At 48.0% G+C, this 17,385-nt stretch overlaps 1 protein-coding gene across 1 annotated transcript in view; it reads left to right on the forward strand.

Moving 5' to 3' along the window:
* Positions 1 to 1,141: 1,141 nt before the first annotated feature.
* LOC144770716 (lens fiber membrane intrinsic protein-like) overlaps positions 1,142 to 17,385 on the forward strand; it is a 67,439-nt gene continuing 51,195 nt past the window's right edge. Inside the window, exon 1 of the mRNA XM_078655447.1 lies at positions 1,142 to 1,634. The gene's annotated coding sequence lies outside the window, so the exon portion shown is untranslated. The remainder of the gene's footprint in view (positions 1,635 to 17,385) is intronic.

The following is a 17,385-nucleotide window of genomic DNA, read 5'->3' on the forward strand; positions in this document are numbered from 1 at the left end:
ACAAAAGAACTCAAGCTGTGGACCAAGATCTAGCTTTCTGTCCAAATCGGTGTAATTCTGTTCAGCAGTTTTTGCAGTAGATGTTTCAATAAAAGGTCAAAGGGAAACACGTGGATTTAACATTTTTATACCCCCTTTTTGCTCAACCCCCGCTTGATGGATAACCCAGAACCATTCCATGCACACCCTAGGCAAAAATATAGCACTTTCTTGAAAAGTTTTGTGGTGATTCGTCAAACGGTGCCAAAGTTATTAGCAACACAAAAAGCACATTTCCTATGAAAACGCTGACATGTGATATATATATATAAATATATATGAGAGGGGTTGGCCTAACGGCTAAGGCGCTCGACCTCAGACCTGGGGATCTGGGTTCGAGTCTCGGTAACGACGCCAAAAACCTCCTGTGATTCTGGGCAAATCACTTAATCTCCCCGTGCCTAAAAAAAAAAAAAATGAAAGTGTGTCCTCATGTAACGTAACTGGTGCTATGTAAAGCGCTCTGATACCTGATTCGGTTCGGGTCTAGTTTGCGCTAAATAAAACTATGCAAAAAAAAAATATTATATATATATATATTTCTCCCACCGCTAGCCCAATTTTTACTCCCGCGAGCTTGACTGTTATGCTGGCGTTCAGGAGACCAAACCCCTTATGAACAGCAGAAACAAATATATGCCATACTCAGAGCACAAATAAAGGATTTTTTTATGTAAACAAGAGAAAAACATAACTCCGATGACTGTCGGTTTTTTTCACATCCTTAGTTTGTACTGTCAGACTGTGGCCTAACTTTGTTTCACATTATCTATCTATCTATCTATCTATCTATCTATCTATCTATCTATCTATCTATCTATCTATCTATCTATCTATCTATCTATCTATCTATCTATCTATCTATCTATCTATCTATCTATCTATCTATCTATCTATCTATCTATCTATCTATCTATCTATCTATCTATCTATCTATCTATCTATCTGTCTATCTATCCATATAGATAGATAGATATATATAGAGATAGAGAGAGAAAGAGAATGGGCGCCCTATCTAACACCATCTGTGCCCAAGGCTGAACTGGGAACTGAAACCAGCCCTGACAATCAGCTTGACCGCCAAAGCACTACTTCCTCTACCGCTTTTGTTACAGGGGGGAGATATTTCAGCACTGCTGCATAAAGGGCCACCTCTACCAAAACCGGCCCCGCCCTTCAGGACCACCGGGTAAACGCCAGGGGGCCGCTACGGGCAGACAGGGCCTGTCGATGCCCACTGTACCCCCTTTCCTGAGTTATGGTTCCACAATGACACGAGAGTAGTTTATCCGCTAAAATGGAATTAACACAGTTCAACTCGTAGAACTGAAGTGCCGAAAAAAAAAAAACAAAAGGCCTGGAGAACCTCCTCGGTTGTTGACTGTTAGTTTAATGCAATCATAGTGAAACTAAGGATTGCGCTCACACGTGTTGTGACACTTGCGGCCGTCATATATAGTAGGGGTGATACCCCCGAAGGGCTCTGTTGGCAAGGACTGGTGTCTCGAGACCTCTTTGGAGAGTAAACAAGGTCAACAGAACTAACTGACTCATCGAAGCACACACCTAAGAGGAGGACACTCACTCCTGCAACAGTGAGTACAATATTGTGATGATAAAAATATTTTGAAACAAACACTGGCAAAGACAATAGTTCTGGCTCTTAATTAATGTTGTAAGTAGTAGTCATGGTAACTTTAAGTAAAGCATTAGCTAAGCAGAAGATTGAAAATGTGTGTGTGTTGGGGGTGTATGTGTACTTACAATATAACAATTGAAATATTTAAAGTGAATTGAGAGATATGAAGACTGTAAAAAGTAATTAAAGTTGAGCATTTTAGTGTCAGGTGTAACTGCAATGTTACAAACAGTACAGTGTGTGCACTTTGAAAGCACTTGTTTCTGAGACATCCCTTCATTCCTGCTGCAGCTGCCACTGCCATAAGAACGTGACCATTGAGTCCAGGTAACAGTGACCCAAAGAGGTGAAGTATTTGTCATTCTGTGTCAAGGATGATCAATCACGGAAACATAGGGCTGAAAGTGTGGAGGTGCTGCAGCTCAGAAGTTGAATGAACAATAAATAAAGAAGCATTGTTTTAGTTTGTCACATTTACAGTGCATTTAAAGATAGAGGTCAAATGTCAGTCTGTCTTCTGACAAATTCCTGCATCTTTTTTTAACATGGAGAATGACCTTTACTTTTCTTTTTCTGACAGCAGAGCGAGAGGGCTGAGTAAAGTGCTTTGTGTGACAGTCTTGTCAGAGGTACTGAGAGTGCAAAGGAAAGGCTGTGTAGGATGTAAACTTTTTCTAGCACATAACAGCATTTAAGTGCCTTTTAAAGAACTGTGCAGGCGTTTCAAAATATATCAGCAGTTATGAAAGTACAGAAGAAGCACAATTTTCTCTAACTCTGAAGTGTGATGTGAACAAAGATTTTAAGAGAAGCCAAACAAATCAAGGCGTATTACATGTTGTTGTGCAAATGATAAATATTTGCTGACACCCAGGTCCTTATTTATGAGGGCTTGTGCCGCCGTTGCAATACTTTTTTGTGACGCTGCAGCGGTGTAATCAATGTGCCACACTGCGCCCTATTTATAAAGTTACACATCTAGGCAGATGTGGCACTCTGTAAAGGCCTGCGCTGCATTATACCTACATCAGGTATAATGTATGCAGGGTGGGCATTCCCCCGTACAAAAGCCTCCTAGAAATGCCGCTGTGAAATTCATGAGATTTCACTATGCCACTTCTACGACTTGACTGCATCAAAATCCTTATGCCTGCTTCGAGCAGGTGTAAGGATTGACGCAGGTCTTTTCACATGAGGTCAGTTTTCCGACAAACTCCAGCAATGCGTCACTTTTGCACCACCAGATACTTTAGAATTCCTGATGTATCTGTAAATCCTTGCGCCATTGAGCGCCATAGAGTAAATATGGTGCATCCATTGTGTTGTAAGGATGGCACTGATTTTGCCCAGCAATGCATCACTTTTCATAAATGAGACCCCCAGTTTGAACACATAATATGCGCTACAAAGTTTTATCGATAAAACTGCATCTATAGAGGTCATTTCGCTGGTGCTGACCAGTATCCTACTGAAACGTGAGTGCCCCCCCAGCAAAGTACATCAGGCCTTTGGTGCACAACCTACCACTTTAGTCCCAGATCTAATCAGTGTACTCTGATTAAGGGTCCCCCTAGAGCTTGGGCCCCCTCGCACCGCCAGGGCTGTGGGGGCTAATGTGACAACACTGGTGAAGTCCATAAATGACAGTGCGCTGCCACACCATGCTTTAGTAATATATGTGCAGCAGTGTTCTCCAAAATGCAACACCTTCTACATGCCTCACCCTTACCTCTCTCCTGCTGAATGGGCGTGGCTCCGTTACTACACTTGTTCTTTGAGTGACAACTGGATTTTTCAGAATCCCAATTACTTCAGTGATGTAACATTGATGGCAGCACCCCCAGTCTGATAACTGTTCCAGCACCACTGCATAGGAGCCCCCCTTCTGGTGTGAGGGGAGCAAGTACCGTACCTGTGGAGTGGGCACACTCTCAGGGGCTCTTACTAAAGGAGCATTTATCCTCTTCAGGGCTGGGCTGAGAACCAAAAGCATCCCTGGGAAAAATGTTCAAACCAGCCCTACCCTACCTTCTTCCTCCCCCTCACATTTCTCTCTCCTTTTTAATTTCCTCTTTCCTCGCTCCCGCCTGAAGTTCCCCTCACACTTAAAGTACCTGATGTAATTACCTCAGTAAGCTGGATAAAAGTAATAGAGGTTACAGCAGTGGCCTCCTGCCCTAAAAACGAACCTCCAGTGCCCCCAGCCCACAAGGGAAATTCCTAGTGAATAAACGGGCATGCCAGCCATGATCCAGTCAGCGGGCTCTGCTTACTCTAGAAAGTCCAGGCTTCAGACTTTATGGTCCTTCAGCACCATCTTATACGAACAGCAAAGCAAAAAAGCATTTTCACTGTTAGAGTGCTCCCCACACTACATAAAGAAATTAAATCTTTTGGTCTTGGCCTTTGTGAGTCTCCCTCCTAAAGCGAGGATGCCAAGCATCTTTTATGAACAACAGACACTTAAAAGCACTCCCAGCAAAATAGCATTTCCACATTAGAGTATTTGCAATACAACATTTAAAAGCCCATGTCTCTCAAGCGAGGAAGCCAAGCATCTTATGCAAAGACAAGGCATCTTTCAATTGTTTCTAGATAAGTAGCATGAAAAAATCCCTGTTGCAGCATTTGTGCACCACCTTACTGCATTAAGGAGGCCAAGCATCCTTGGTAAAGAGTAGGCACATATTCAACACTTGTAGCTAAATAGCATTTCCCTGCTAGAGTTCTCAGCAACCACCCTAGAAAAAGCTCTGGTTTTGGCTTTGTAACCCCCACCACTTTCTGGAGCAAGATGGTCAAGCCCCCATGCAAAATGAAGGCATGCTATCAAGCACTCCTAGCAAAATCATATTTCCCCTGTTTGAGTGCTCCCCATACAGCATGGACGTGTTCATGCTTATACCTTTGCCGCCCCCTCCTGGAGAAAAGAGATCAATGATCTTAAAATAAAGCAATAGCTCTTTCAAGCACATCCACCAAAATAGACTTTTATCACTCAATCAATCAAACAGGGGTTTGTTAAGCGCAATTACTCACCCGTAAGGGTCTCAAGGTGCTCGGAAAGGAGGGGAGGTGTAGGTGTCGGTCAATCATGATGGAGGTATGTCGAAGAGCCAGGTTTTGAGGTTTCTCATGAAGGTGGGTAATGTGGTTGTCTGAGGTGGAGCTGTAGGGTGTTCCATGCTCTGGCTGCGAGGAAGGAGCAGGAGCTGCCTCCTGATCTGATCTTTCTGGCGCGGGGAACCACAGCATAGGAGAGCTGGGCTAATCGGTGGGTTCTTTGGGGTGCGTGGAAGGTTAGACGGCTGTTGAGGTATGCTGGTCCGGTGTTGTGGAGGGCTTTGTGTGTTTGGGTGAGGATCATGAAGGTGATTCTAGCTTTGATGGGTAGCCAGTGTAGTATGTGCAGGTGTTGGGAGATGTGTCTGTGCCGTGGTAGGTTGAGGACCAGTGTTGCGGAGGCATGCTGGATGTTTTGAAGCTTGCGGGTGAGGTTTTTGTTTATTCCGGCGTAAAGTGCATTGACGTAGTCGAGTCTGCTGGTGACGCGGGCGTGGGTGATGGTTTTTCTGTGCTCGAAGGTGATCCATTTGAGGGTCTTGCATAGGAGGCGGAGGATGTGGAAGCAGGAGGATGTGACAGCGTTGATCTGGCGGTCCATTTTGAGCTCGGAGTCTAGGATGAATCCAAGGTTGCATGCGTGGTCCATGGGGGTGGGTGGGCTACCAAGGGCAGGAGGTCACCAGGTGTTGTTCCAGGCATCAGGGTGTGGGTCCATGATAAGGACTTCTGTTTTGTCACTGTTGAGTTGTAGGTTTTGTGTGTGTTGAGTTGTAGGCAGCTGTTTTTCATCCATTTGGCAACAGCTTTCATGCCTTCTAGGAAGTTGCGTCTGGCTGCATTGGCTTTGTTGGATAGGGAGAGGATGAGTTGTGTGTCGTCAGCATATGAGACAATGTTGAGTCCGTAGGATCTGACGATGGGGCGAGTGGAGACATGTAGACATTGAAGAGCGTAGGGCTGAGGGAGGACCCCTGGGGGACTCTGCAGGTGGTTGTTGTAGGGTCTGAGAGAAAGGGGGGGTCTTCCTTGTTGCGTTCTGCTGGAGAGGAAATAGCAGATCCAGTCACGGCCCTTGCCCCGATCCCTGTGTTGTGTAGTCTGTATATTAGGATGCGGTGGGATGCCGTGTCGAAGGCCGCTGAGAGGTCGGGGAGGATGAGGGCTATTGTTTCTCCTTTGTCCAGTAGAGAGAGGATGTCCTGTGTTACTGCGAGGAGGGCGGTTTCTGTGCTGTGGTTTTTTCTGAAGCCGGATTGGGACAGAATGTTGTGCTTTTCGATGAATGTGGCGGGTTGGCTGTTGATTGCTTTCGCGATGAATTTCGCTGGGAACAGGAGCCGGGAGATGGGTCTGTAGTTTTTGAGGTCAGTGTGGTCCGCTGAGGGCTACTTCAGGAGGGGGTTGATCTCGGCATGTTTCCAGTCATCGGGGAAGGAAGCGTTCGCCAGGGTAGTTGATGGTGTCGCAAAGCATGGGTGCAATGGTGTTGGTGGGTGTGTTGAAGATGTGGTGGCAGCAAGGGTCGGTGGGGGCCACGGAGTGGATTGACTTCATCATCTTCTGTGCATCTTTGGTGGTGAGGGCAGTTGTCAAGCCTTTTACCTGATAAGAGGGATGGGGCTGCTACTCAAAAATGACGTCACTGGAAAAAGATTCAACCAAAAAAATAAGCTGCAGACCCACCCATGTAAACAAGCAGGGTCGATGCAGCTTTCATGGGGCTGTCCTTGCCTGCAGGGGAGGCTTCCTGGTGTGCCTAGGTATATGTTGTTTGAATCTCTTCAACATGCAGCACTGAGTCCACCAATAATGTGTGATCGAGTGGCTCACCCATAGCTCAAGCTGAGTGTCATAAGGCACAAACAGGCCCCACTGCAGCATGAAATGATACATCTCAATGCCACCAAAATACAGCGGACTGATGACGTGGGAATTTATTTATTTATTTATTTAGTATTTTGTAGAGCGCGCTGCTACCTCCGACGGAGGTGTCCCGGCGCTGAAAACATTATCCCAGGAGGGTCGGGGGTGGGTGAAGAGTGGGGAGGATTTAGATCTGGGAGAAGAACCAGGTCTTTAGTTTTCTTTGGATCATGGGTTCTGATGTCAAGAATCTTAACTCTGTGTGCAGCTGATTCCAGAGTTTGGAGGTGACAACTGCGAGGGCCCTTCCAACCGTGCGAGCAAGACGAAAACGGGGGCATATCATGAGGCGGAGGTGGTTGGATCTGAGGTTAAGTGGTGCCTGTGAAAACTTCATTCTGCGCCGTAGATATGTAGGGCCTCGGGCATTAAGGGCTCTGAAAGCCAGAGTCAAGGCTTTGAATTGGATCCGGAGTCTTACTGGGAGCCAGTGGAGTTTGATCAAGTGGGGTGAAATGGAGTGACGCTAAGGGATGTTACAAATCAGCCTGGCTGCTGCGTTCTGGACTCTCTGTAGTTGGTTGATGAGGTAGGAGGGAGCACCTATATACAAGCTATTAGCGTAGTCTAGGTGGGAAGTAATCAGGGCGTGGACTACTGTTTTCCGAGAGTCTAGTGGTAAGTAGGGAATGATTTTTTTGAGCATTCGTAGATTCACGAAGCAGGCGGAGGTAACTTTGCTGATTTGGGTTTTACAGGAGAGAGAGGTGTCAAATTGAAAGCCTAGGTTTCGGGCGGCTAGGGCTGGAGCTGGGGGCGGGTTGAGTTTGGGTGGCCACCAGATGTTAGGAGGTAAGGGTGATTTCTGATTAAAAAATAAGACCTCAGTCTTGTCGGTATTGAGCTTTAGGTTGTTCTCAGACATCCAAGAGGCGATCCTCAGCATGCAATGGCGAAAGTTGTCGAAAGATTTTTCAGTGTAGTTTTTGAAAGAGAACACCAATTGGGTGTCGTCGGCGTAGAAGGTAACTTTAACGCCACATGATTCGACAACCTTTGCCAGCGGTTTGAGGTACACCTTGAAGAGTAACGGGCTCAGAGAAGAGCCCTGTGGAACTCCCCAAATCAGTGGTTTTATGGCAGAGAGAAAGGATCCCAGCATCACTTGTTGGGTTCTGTTAGTGAGAAATGATTTTACCCATAAGAGGGGAGGCCCACCGATACCTATCTCTTGCAGGCGAGTCAGCAGTTTGTCATGAGAGATGGTATCGAATGCTGCGGATAGGTCGAGGAGAACCAACATGGCCTCCTCTCCCCTATCCGTGCATTCCCGAATTGTCTCGGATACTTCGAGTAGCGCTGACTCGGTGCTATAGCACGGTCTTAAGCCAGATTGGGTGTCGTGAAACAAGGAGTTTGATTCAAGGTAACTCGATAGTTGTATTTGAACAGCCTTCTCGAGTACTTTGGGGGGTTTGGGCAGAAGTGAGACAGGTCGGTAGTTACTCAGACAGTGAGGGTCTAAGCCTGCTTTTTTTTAAATTGGGACTAGCAGTGCGTGTTTCCAGGCAATGGGGACCACACTAGTAGTTAAGGAGGAGTTCCAGATTTCGAGTAAGGGGTTAATGATTAAGGGGGCAATTTCGTTCAGGATTAGGGCTGGGGCAAGATCCAGAGGGGAGCCTGATATGCATTCCAAAAATAATTTCAAGGCATGTTCCTTAGTGAGTGGTTGGAATGCTGTGAAAGCATATTTGTAGTTCGTATCAAGAACTTCAGTACTGTTAGGGCCGTTCTGAGGAATAGTTGCTGCGATGTTATCTATTTTCTCTTCAAAAAAGTTAGATAGATTTTCACTCAGTGCTTGGGACATGGGTATTGGGGCAATTAGTGCGTTAGGCTTAGTGAAGTCTTTCACTATATTGAAGAGGGTTTTAGTCGAGTTTTTTGCTTTGGCAATGGTATCAGAGAAGTAAGTGCTCATGGAGTGGTATTTGAGTTTACGAAACTCTTTAAGGCCCTGTCGATAGAGTGCCTTGGCTGCTGGATCATAGTTCTGTCTCCACAGTCGCTCCAAATTTTTGCACTTGCTTCTGTGTGCCCTGAGTTCTAGGGTGAACCATGGTGCAGAAGGTTTTTGTCTGCGGGAGGTAAGGGTGTGCAATGGGGCAATTTTCTCTATTGCAGTTGTGAGGTCATTATTTAATGTACACACCGCTGTGTCCAGATCGTCCGGCAGCGGGTTTAGACTATTGAGGTATTTTTGCTCTAGGGTAGTTAAAGAGAGCTTGTGCCATTTTCTGCCTTGTGTTCTAATGGCGGACTCCTGTTTGATAGTTTGGGCAAGGGACACCTCAAAAGGTATTAAGTAATGGTCGGACCATGTCAAAGGTAAAGGGGGAAGGGTTTTGAGTGTCTCGTGGTTTGAGAAAATAAGGTCAAGGGTATGCCCGGCGGTGTGAGTGGGGCCTTTTACCCTTTGTGATAGGTTTAGGTTTTGCATAGATTCTAGGAGTTGACCGGCGCGGTTGCAGTTGCTAACATCCACATGATGGTCGAAGTCTCCCAGTACCATGAAATGAGGGTGTTTAAGGGAGAGATCTGCTGTGACTGCCAGTAGCTCTAAGATGGCAGGTTGGAGAGTGTTAGGGGGGATGTAGGCCAAGATCCCAGAGGAGATGGTAGTAGTGGAGTCTGAGACTGAGAAGTATAGAGCTTCTATATGTTTGATTGTTGCAATTTTCCTGGAAGTAATTTTCAGATGATTCTTTAGGATCACAGCGATTCCTCCACCTGGGTTGAAGCCTTCGTGGTTAAGACCGGTAAAGCTGTAAGCAGTAGGGATGGCTAGGGCGATGTCAGGGTTGGAGGAGTCTTTGATCCAGGTCTCAGTTAAAAATAATATGTCCCAGGATGTAGTGGACAGTAAAAGCCAGATGTCATTGGCGTGACCGGGTAGAGAGCGGCAATTCACTAATCCCATGAAGTAAGATTTGGTGAGAGGGGGTTGAGTGTCGACGGATTTGCGTGGACGAGTCCAGGCGGGGCATAGGAAAAAAGAACAGTTAGGGCATTTGTGAAGGAAAGGGCTGGGTAGGGGAAAGTTGCAAAGCGTAGGAGACGAGCAGGACGTTTTTCTTAGGTCTAGGAGCTGTGTTCTGGTCCATGTAAGTAATTGGGCAGGTGGAGAACTAACAGCATGGCTGGCCCTGGGCACAGAACTGGCGCGGACGGGCGCAGACGGGCTTGCCTTAGGCGCGCCTTCGGCGCGCAAACGGCACGCCCGCTGCGTTCGTCCGCTGCGCTTCCTGAAGTGACACATTTTTATATGTGCTGGAAGAAGACCAGGGGGGGCGTGGCCTAAAAAGGGGCGTGGTCAGCGATCTCGCCGGTGATGGCGGCGGTGTGTTTGCCTCTCCCCAGGGTCCCGTGACAGCGCTAGGTCCGCTGATGACAGGAGTGTGAGCCCCAAGAGAAGCAGGTGCTGCAACAGGCACAGATAAAAAACAGTTTTAAAAAGATATCAGAGTTCGCCTACTCCCGGCTTTCCGCCTCAGGAGAAATGTTTGTCTGGCGACGCTCGTAGTCAGCGTCCTTTAAGTAAAGTGGGCGGGGGCGTGGCCTAAAAAGGGGCTGGGCCAGCGATCTCGCCGGTGATGGCGGCGGTGTGTTTGCCTCTCCCCAGGGTCCCGTGACAGCGCTAGGTCCGCTGATGACAGGAGTGTGAGCCCCAAGAGAAGCAGGTGCTGCAACAGGTACAGATAAAATACAGTTTTAAAAAGATATCAGAGTTCGCCTACTCCCGGCTTTCCGCCTCAGGAGAAATGTTTGTCTGGCGACGCTCGTAGTCAGCGTCCTTTAAGTAAAGTGGGCGGGGGCGTGGCCTAAAAAGGGGCGTGGCCAGCGATCTCGCCGGTGATGGCGGCGGTGTGTTTGCCTCTCCCCAGGGTCCCGTGACAGCGCTAGGTCCGCTGATGACAGGAGTGTGAGCCCCAAGAGAAGCAGGTGCTGCAACAGGTACAGATAAAAAACAGTTTTAAAAAGATATCAGAGTTCGCCTACTCCCGGCTTTCCGCCTCAGGAGAAATGTTTGTCTGGCGACGCTCGTAGTCAGCGTCCTTTAAGTAAAGTGGGCGGGGGGCGGGGCCTAAAAAGGGGCGTGGTCAGTGATCTCGCCGGTGATGGCGGCAGTGTGTTTGCCTCTCCCCAGGGTCCCGTGACAGCGCTAGGTCCGCTGATGACAGGAGTGTGAGCCCCAAGAGAAGCAGGTGCTGCAACAGGTACAGATAAAAAACAGTTTTAAAAAGATATCAGAGTTCGCCTACTCCCGGCTTTCTGCCTCAGGAGAAATGTTTGTCTGGCGACGCTTGTAGTCAGCATCCTTTAAGTAAAGTGGAAGGGGGCGTGGCCTAAAAAGGGGCGTGGCCAGTGATCTCGCCGGTGATGGCGGCGGTGTGTTTGCCTCTCCCCAGGGTCCCGTGACAGCGCTAGGTCCGCTGATGACAGGAGTGTGAGCCCCAAGAGAAGCAGGTGCTGCAACAGGCACAGATAAAAAACAGTTTTAAAAAGATATCAGAGTTCGCCTACTCCCGGCTTTCCGCCTCAGGAGGAATGCTCCAGAGAACTGAGATCAATTGGAAGCGACATCCCATGGAGGTGTGGAGGATGGGTGGCTAGACGAAATACACGAATGGCACAAGAAGGCTTACACTAGCCCCGATGTATGTATTTATGCGGTTGAGATGTGGCAGACAGATCATACTATTTGTAGCCAGACATTGACTATTTGACAGGTAATAATGTAGTAGCAACATTACAATTAGGAGGTGCTGTGTGTATATGGTGATGTATGTTAGCAGAAACTGTATTCCCTTTTATTTTTTTTTATTTTTTTATGAAGCCCGTAAAATTTGATCGCGCTATTCTGATTATTAAACGTTAATGTATTGTGCTTTATTAAACAGGAATTTTTTATAAAAGTAAAAAAAAGTAAATACTTTTAATTGAACTGCGCAAATATATCAAAATATGATAGCAGTTAGGAAAGCACCAATGAAGCAAATTTTTTGTAATTCTGAAGTGTGATGGAAATAAAGGGCCTAATTTATGGGATTTTTGCTAGCGGTAGCTCTTCTGCAATGGCAGAGGAGCATCGCCCCACTGGCTCAGAGTAGGCTGTGGAATTTTAGTTCGTGAACTGAACATCATCTGCGCCATCTTGCCCATTCCTCAGACTCACGTATGAACATACACGACAGCCATTTTAGGTACCATGGTCTCCCTGTTCACGATCGCTCGTCAGCGCACTTCCCTGACCCTGCAAGCATCCCCCATGCACCCTGGCTGCCCCCGCTCTCACATGCACAAGTCATGAACCCTCCCCTTCCGCATGACTCTGTCTCTGGGAATCACACCCCGCGCCTGACCAACACCTCCTTTCCTTCCATGAATACCCCTCTTTTGATAAACCCTTCCTCTACGCTCGATTGTCCACACCGATCCTTCCTTTCATGAATATCTCTCCTTTGATGACCCCTTCCTCTGAGCCCGATTGTCTGCACGGACCGCTTGTCATCCCTTAGCCTGAGGATACAGTTTATTGCCCACTACTGTATGCACTCGCCCCTCTTCAAAGGAGCTACTATTGATCATGACCTCCCCACCCCCTGAGATTCGATCAGGCGCGCACATTCCAAAGGAATCGGCGGAACACTCAGCTGCGTGATAGCCCCCTCTTATTGTATGGGGGGTGAGGACCTCTACTGTAGCCACGTGTTGGAATGAGCCGGAACTGGGGGGGGGGGGGTACCGGGGATGTCTTTTTCATTACTTCACAATGTCTTTATTGTAATAAAGAGCGGTCACATGTCGTAAACAAGTGTATAAAAGGTCAGGCCTCAGAGAGGCTGAGAGAGCACCTCGAGACGATACCTTGTTGTCCGATCTGATGTGTTCTGCTCCGTCGGAATAAAACTTGTTTCCTGTCTTCCTGTCTCCAGCGCCTGCCTCTTAATTTGATAAACTTTGTATGGTATTAGAGGCGTTTAACGCCGGGCAAAATTACTTAAGAACCATCGACTAAATCGCCTGACCATTTTGCTGATTTTCCTCAATTGGCGTCCCAAACGTGGGGCCCATCAGCGACACGTGGATCCAGTGGGAGAGGTCCCGACGACAGAGTGAACGACTGCAACGATCGGGAGAGCTCCTGTCCGATAGACCCTCGTCTGACAGCCGATCATCTGAACTTCACTGGTTCCGAGCAGACCTCTCCCCGAGTGATCTACGGTCCTGACTGGGAACCATCAGGAGTGCCGCGGTAGCAACAGAGAGTAGAGGCCGATCGGGCGCTGGAAGCGGAAGACGAGAAACTGTCCATGCGGTCCGGGTAAGGTCGTGACACACGACGAATTGCGAATTGATTATTGTTTGATTTATTGAAATACTAGTATTTGCTTTGTCGCTCTTTTGAGATATTCGCTGCCTGCAAACGGGGAGGAATAGGAATATTCTATCTCCCTTTGCGGATAGTGAAGGGTAGGTAACGCAGACTTTTGTCCCCCATTGTAATCTGCCGTACCTATTTTTCTCCCCACTGATTGATTGTCCGAACATAGATTGTTTGGAGTATAGTTCTTTTGAGGTTCTCTGCCTGCAAATAACGTAGAATAGCAATATTCTGTCTAGTCTTTGCAAGTAGTGAAAGATAGGTAGTGCGGACCTTTGTCCCCCGTTGTAATCTGTCATGTCTGTCTTCTCCCCACTGATTGGTAGTTGGTACAACCCGGACCGCTTATTAGAGATGAACCATCCAGCTCCATTGGAAGGCACCCCTAATAAGGACATGTTCACTAAACAAGGACTAGTCGCTATAGCTTATAGCAAGTTATGGCATAAATATACAAAAAAGGACCCCGAAAGTCAGTGGCCACTGATAGGTTCCTTTGATGATCATAAAATAAAAGTGCTTGAAGCAGCTGTTAGAATAAATAAGGCAACGCCCACTATGCTCGATAGTATCGGCATGTGGCGCAAAGAAGCAGAGCAACGAAGGAAAAAAGAAGAAGCAAAAATAGGGAAAGAATTACGAAAGGCAGCCCACCTGGCCGCGAAGGAACTAGATGAAGAAATAAGAAGGAGAGAGGAAGTTAGACAAACTCAAGAATCAGGGTCGACAGGCCAATGCCCTGTTAGGACCCCCTCTACGCTCTACCCGGAGATGCCCTCCAAACAACGGGCAAACGACGAGTTACTGCTAGGTCCTCCGATTATCTACATGCCCCCTCCTTATGCCCTCTGCCAGCCTCTGGCACAGCACCTGCCAGCTCTGAGTGCGGCCGAGGGTGACCCTAGCGCTAGTGCCCCGGCTCTTATGGCCTTCGCACCAGCCACAGTGGTAACAACATCGGATGAACTCGAGACTAACAAGCAGCTAACGGCCAGATCAAATAGGTTGAGCAAAGACGAGCGGGATGGGATTGACAAGATAGCAAAGACACTGGTAGAACGGAAGGAGAGCGAAGAATATACGATGGATATGCACAATTCACATGCCGGTAGTCACCGACGGCATTTCATTTTACGGTTCAGCTACCACACCCTGAACGCATATGAGGATAGGTATCAAAATAAGGGTCCTGCTAAACTGACGGCTCTATATAGAAAGGTCGATGTAGGAGATGGGACTGAGAGCGATGTGACGGACCTCTTCATGCAAATGCTTGAAGTCTTCCGCCACCTCACGGAACAGAAACCAGAGGTCAAGATCACAGTCCCTGAAACGGTTGAGCCCCCATTAGAAGCAGCCAACACTATGATGCCTATCAGAGAAGCCGCCCCCTACTGGGTTCCCCCAAGAGGTCAGGGAACAAACGACGATATCAACCACGTAGATGCGAAAGGGAGGGTTGTGTACAACTGGGTTTATCAGCCATGGGATCGGCAAGATATTTTAACTTTTAGGCAAACCCTGCCCGATTTAAGAAAGAACCCGACAGCATTTTATACCGAACTAAGTACAGCCTTGGGCTCAACCATAATGACTCTAGCGGACATTGATTTGTTTTTCGGGTTATGTCTACCGGCTGATGTGTGGAAGCAAATCCGAAAAGCCAACCACACAGATCTGTTCGGACATACCTGGAATCAACTCAGTGAACTAGATAGGCAGCGAGAGCCCGGAAAGAAACCTGTAAAAGACATACTGGAACTCCCGGACAAAATAGTGCAGAAGCTAAAGACATTGATCCCAGAGAAGAAGGTAGACTGGTCGGTAGTCACGGCTTGCCGGCAGAAACCCCAGGAAGACGTATCAGAATACTTCTCTCGATTTGAGACGGTGTTCTCCGACTACAGTGGCCAAGACATGACCACCGCAACCGGACAACACCTATTCGTGCAAAAACTACGTAAAGGGGCTATTGCAAGAGGTCTCCCAGAAGTTACAGACGAGCAAGAGTAGTTGGGGGGCCTCCAAACCTGCAGCTATCCTTCAGATGGCTCAGTATTACGAACACCAAAAGAACGAGAACGAGAGGGCGACTGAGAGAAAGAAAAAGGACTTAAAAGAACGAGTGATGATTGCTCAACTGCAGGGAGTGACTATAGGAAGGGAACAGTATAGGGGAAACTACCAGTCGAATGCCCCTAGAAATCCACCCCCTAGAGACCGCACACCCACACCCGGCACTCCACAAACAGACCTCGATGAGAACCAGTGTGCATTTTGCAAAGGATTCGGGCATTGGAAGTCTCAATGTCCGGTTCTTCTGGAACTAATTAAAAATAAAGAAACGAGGGACATGGCGAATGGCCCCAGGACTAGAGGACAGGGACGAGGGCACACCCACGACACCAACAATGACCGACCTGGCAGACCGAACACATTTGACCGCCCCCGACAGAATCAGTGCCAACAGTCTGGCTGCGACAATGCTCACGACTTTGCATAGAACTGCCAAGGGCGAGGGAGGGATCCAGTCGAGCTCTGTGTTGACCAGCAAGGTCCTTACGTCACCGCTAAGGTCCTGGGTACAAAGTCTCCATTTTTGGTAGACACTGGAGCGACACGTAGTGTATTATCAAAGCGACTGATTCCAAGGGCACCCTTGTCTGGCTCACACATTACATCGATAGGTTTCGATGGAACGCCCTCCACTAATCCCCTGTCTGTACCTATCTCCTTTGACCTAGGAAACAACCCCACTGACACAACGTTTCTGCTCTCCTCCAACTCCCCTGACGCCATTATGGGTATTGATTTACTAAAACATTTCCGAGCTACTATTAGGTGTTCCCCAGATGGAGTCCGAGTCATCCTGTATGACAACCCGAGCATGTCTAGATCCCGCCCCGCACGACATATGTACTCTATGACTGATGCTGACCTATCCTTACTCGACACCCTACCCTTGTACCTATGGGCCAGAAACGACTCGGATGTAGGACGAATGATGATCGACCCTGTGCACATAACTGTTCGACCAGACGCAATACTCCCGAAACTCCCACAGTACCAGATATCGCCCGAAGGCGAGAAGGCATTGGTAGCGATTATTCAGTCCCTGGTAGATGCAGGAGTGGTAGAGGAAGTGGTTAGTAATGTCTGCAACAGCCCTATCCTACCCATTGTTAAGAAGCAAGGTGAGGGAGATGAGAAAGCGTACCGCTTCATCATCGACCTGCGAGAAGTCAACAAAGTGGTGGTACCCCAGTACCCCGTAGTCTCAGACATCACCACCATTCTGACTCTCATCCCGTCCACTGCCACCACCTTCACCGTTATTGATCTCAAGAACGCATTTTTCTCTATCCCCATCCATCCAGACAGCCGTTATCTCTTCGGCTTCACCTTAAAAAACCGTTCGTACCGATTTTGTAGAGCTCCTCAGGGCTACACTGAAAGTCCCAGCATTTACAGCCAGGCCCTCAAAAGACAGCTGGACGACGTCCAGCTACCAGATGGAGTGGTGTTGATCCAATATGTCGATGACATCCTTTTGGCGGCCGACACTACTCCCCTTGCAATCACGGCCACTATCCAACTCTTGCACTTTCTTGCGGAGAATGGCCACAAAGTCTCCAAAAAGAAACTGCAGTTCTGCCAGCCTCAAGTGACATACCTAGGCCATCTCCTGTCCAAAGAAGGGAGGAAACTTACGCCCGACCGAATCCAAACCATCCTGGACACCCCCATCCCAAAAACACAGAAGCAAGTCCGTTCATTGGTGGGCCTTACCTCTTTTTGCCGACAATGGTTACCAAATTTCAGTCTCATCATAAAACCCCTACTTTCCCTGTTGGCCAAAGATGTTCCCTTCCCACTCCCTTGGACCCCCGTATGCCAAGCATCCTTTAAGGAGTTGCGGGATGCCCTTTGCTCGGCACCCGTCCTAGGAACACCAGATTACTCCAAGCCCTTCTCCCTCTTCACTCACGAAAGGGAGGGATGCGCATTGTCTGTTCTAACTCAGCCCATCGGCTCCAAACAACGCCCTTGTGCCTACTTCTCTGCCATTCTTGACCCAGTCGCCAGAGATTTACCTGCCTGCCTTCGAGCAGTAGCCGCTGCTGCTGTCTCTATCCGTCAGAGTGAGGGAATTGTACTTTCGAACTCTCTCACGGTGTTAGTACCCCACGCAGTTGACACCCTTTTGAACCAGACCAAGACTCAACACCTGACTAGTGCACGACTGACGGGGTACGAATTGACTCTACTTGCACCCCACATCACTCTGAAGAGATGCACGACTTTGAATCCTGCTACACTGTTGCCCTTG

The sequence above is a fragment of the Lissotriton helveticus genome, chromosome 7 (genome assembly GCF_964261635.1).
Source record: "Lissotriton helveticus chromosome 7, aLisHel1.1, whole genome shotgun sequence".
Lineage (NCBI taxonomy): Eukaryota > Metazoa > Chordata > Amphibia > Caudata > Salamandridae > Lissotriton > Lissotriton helveticus.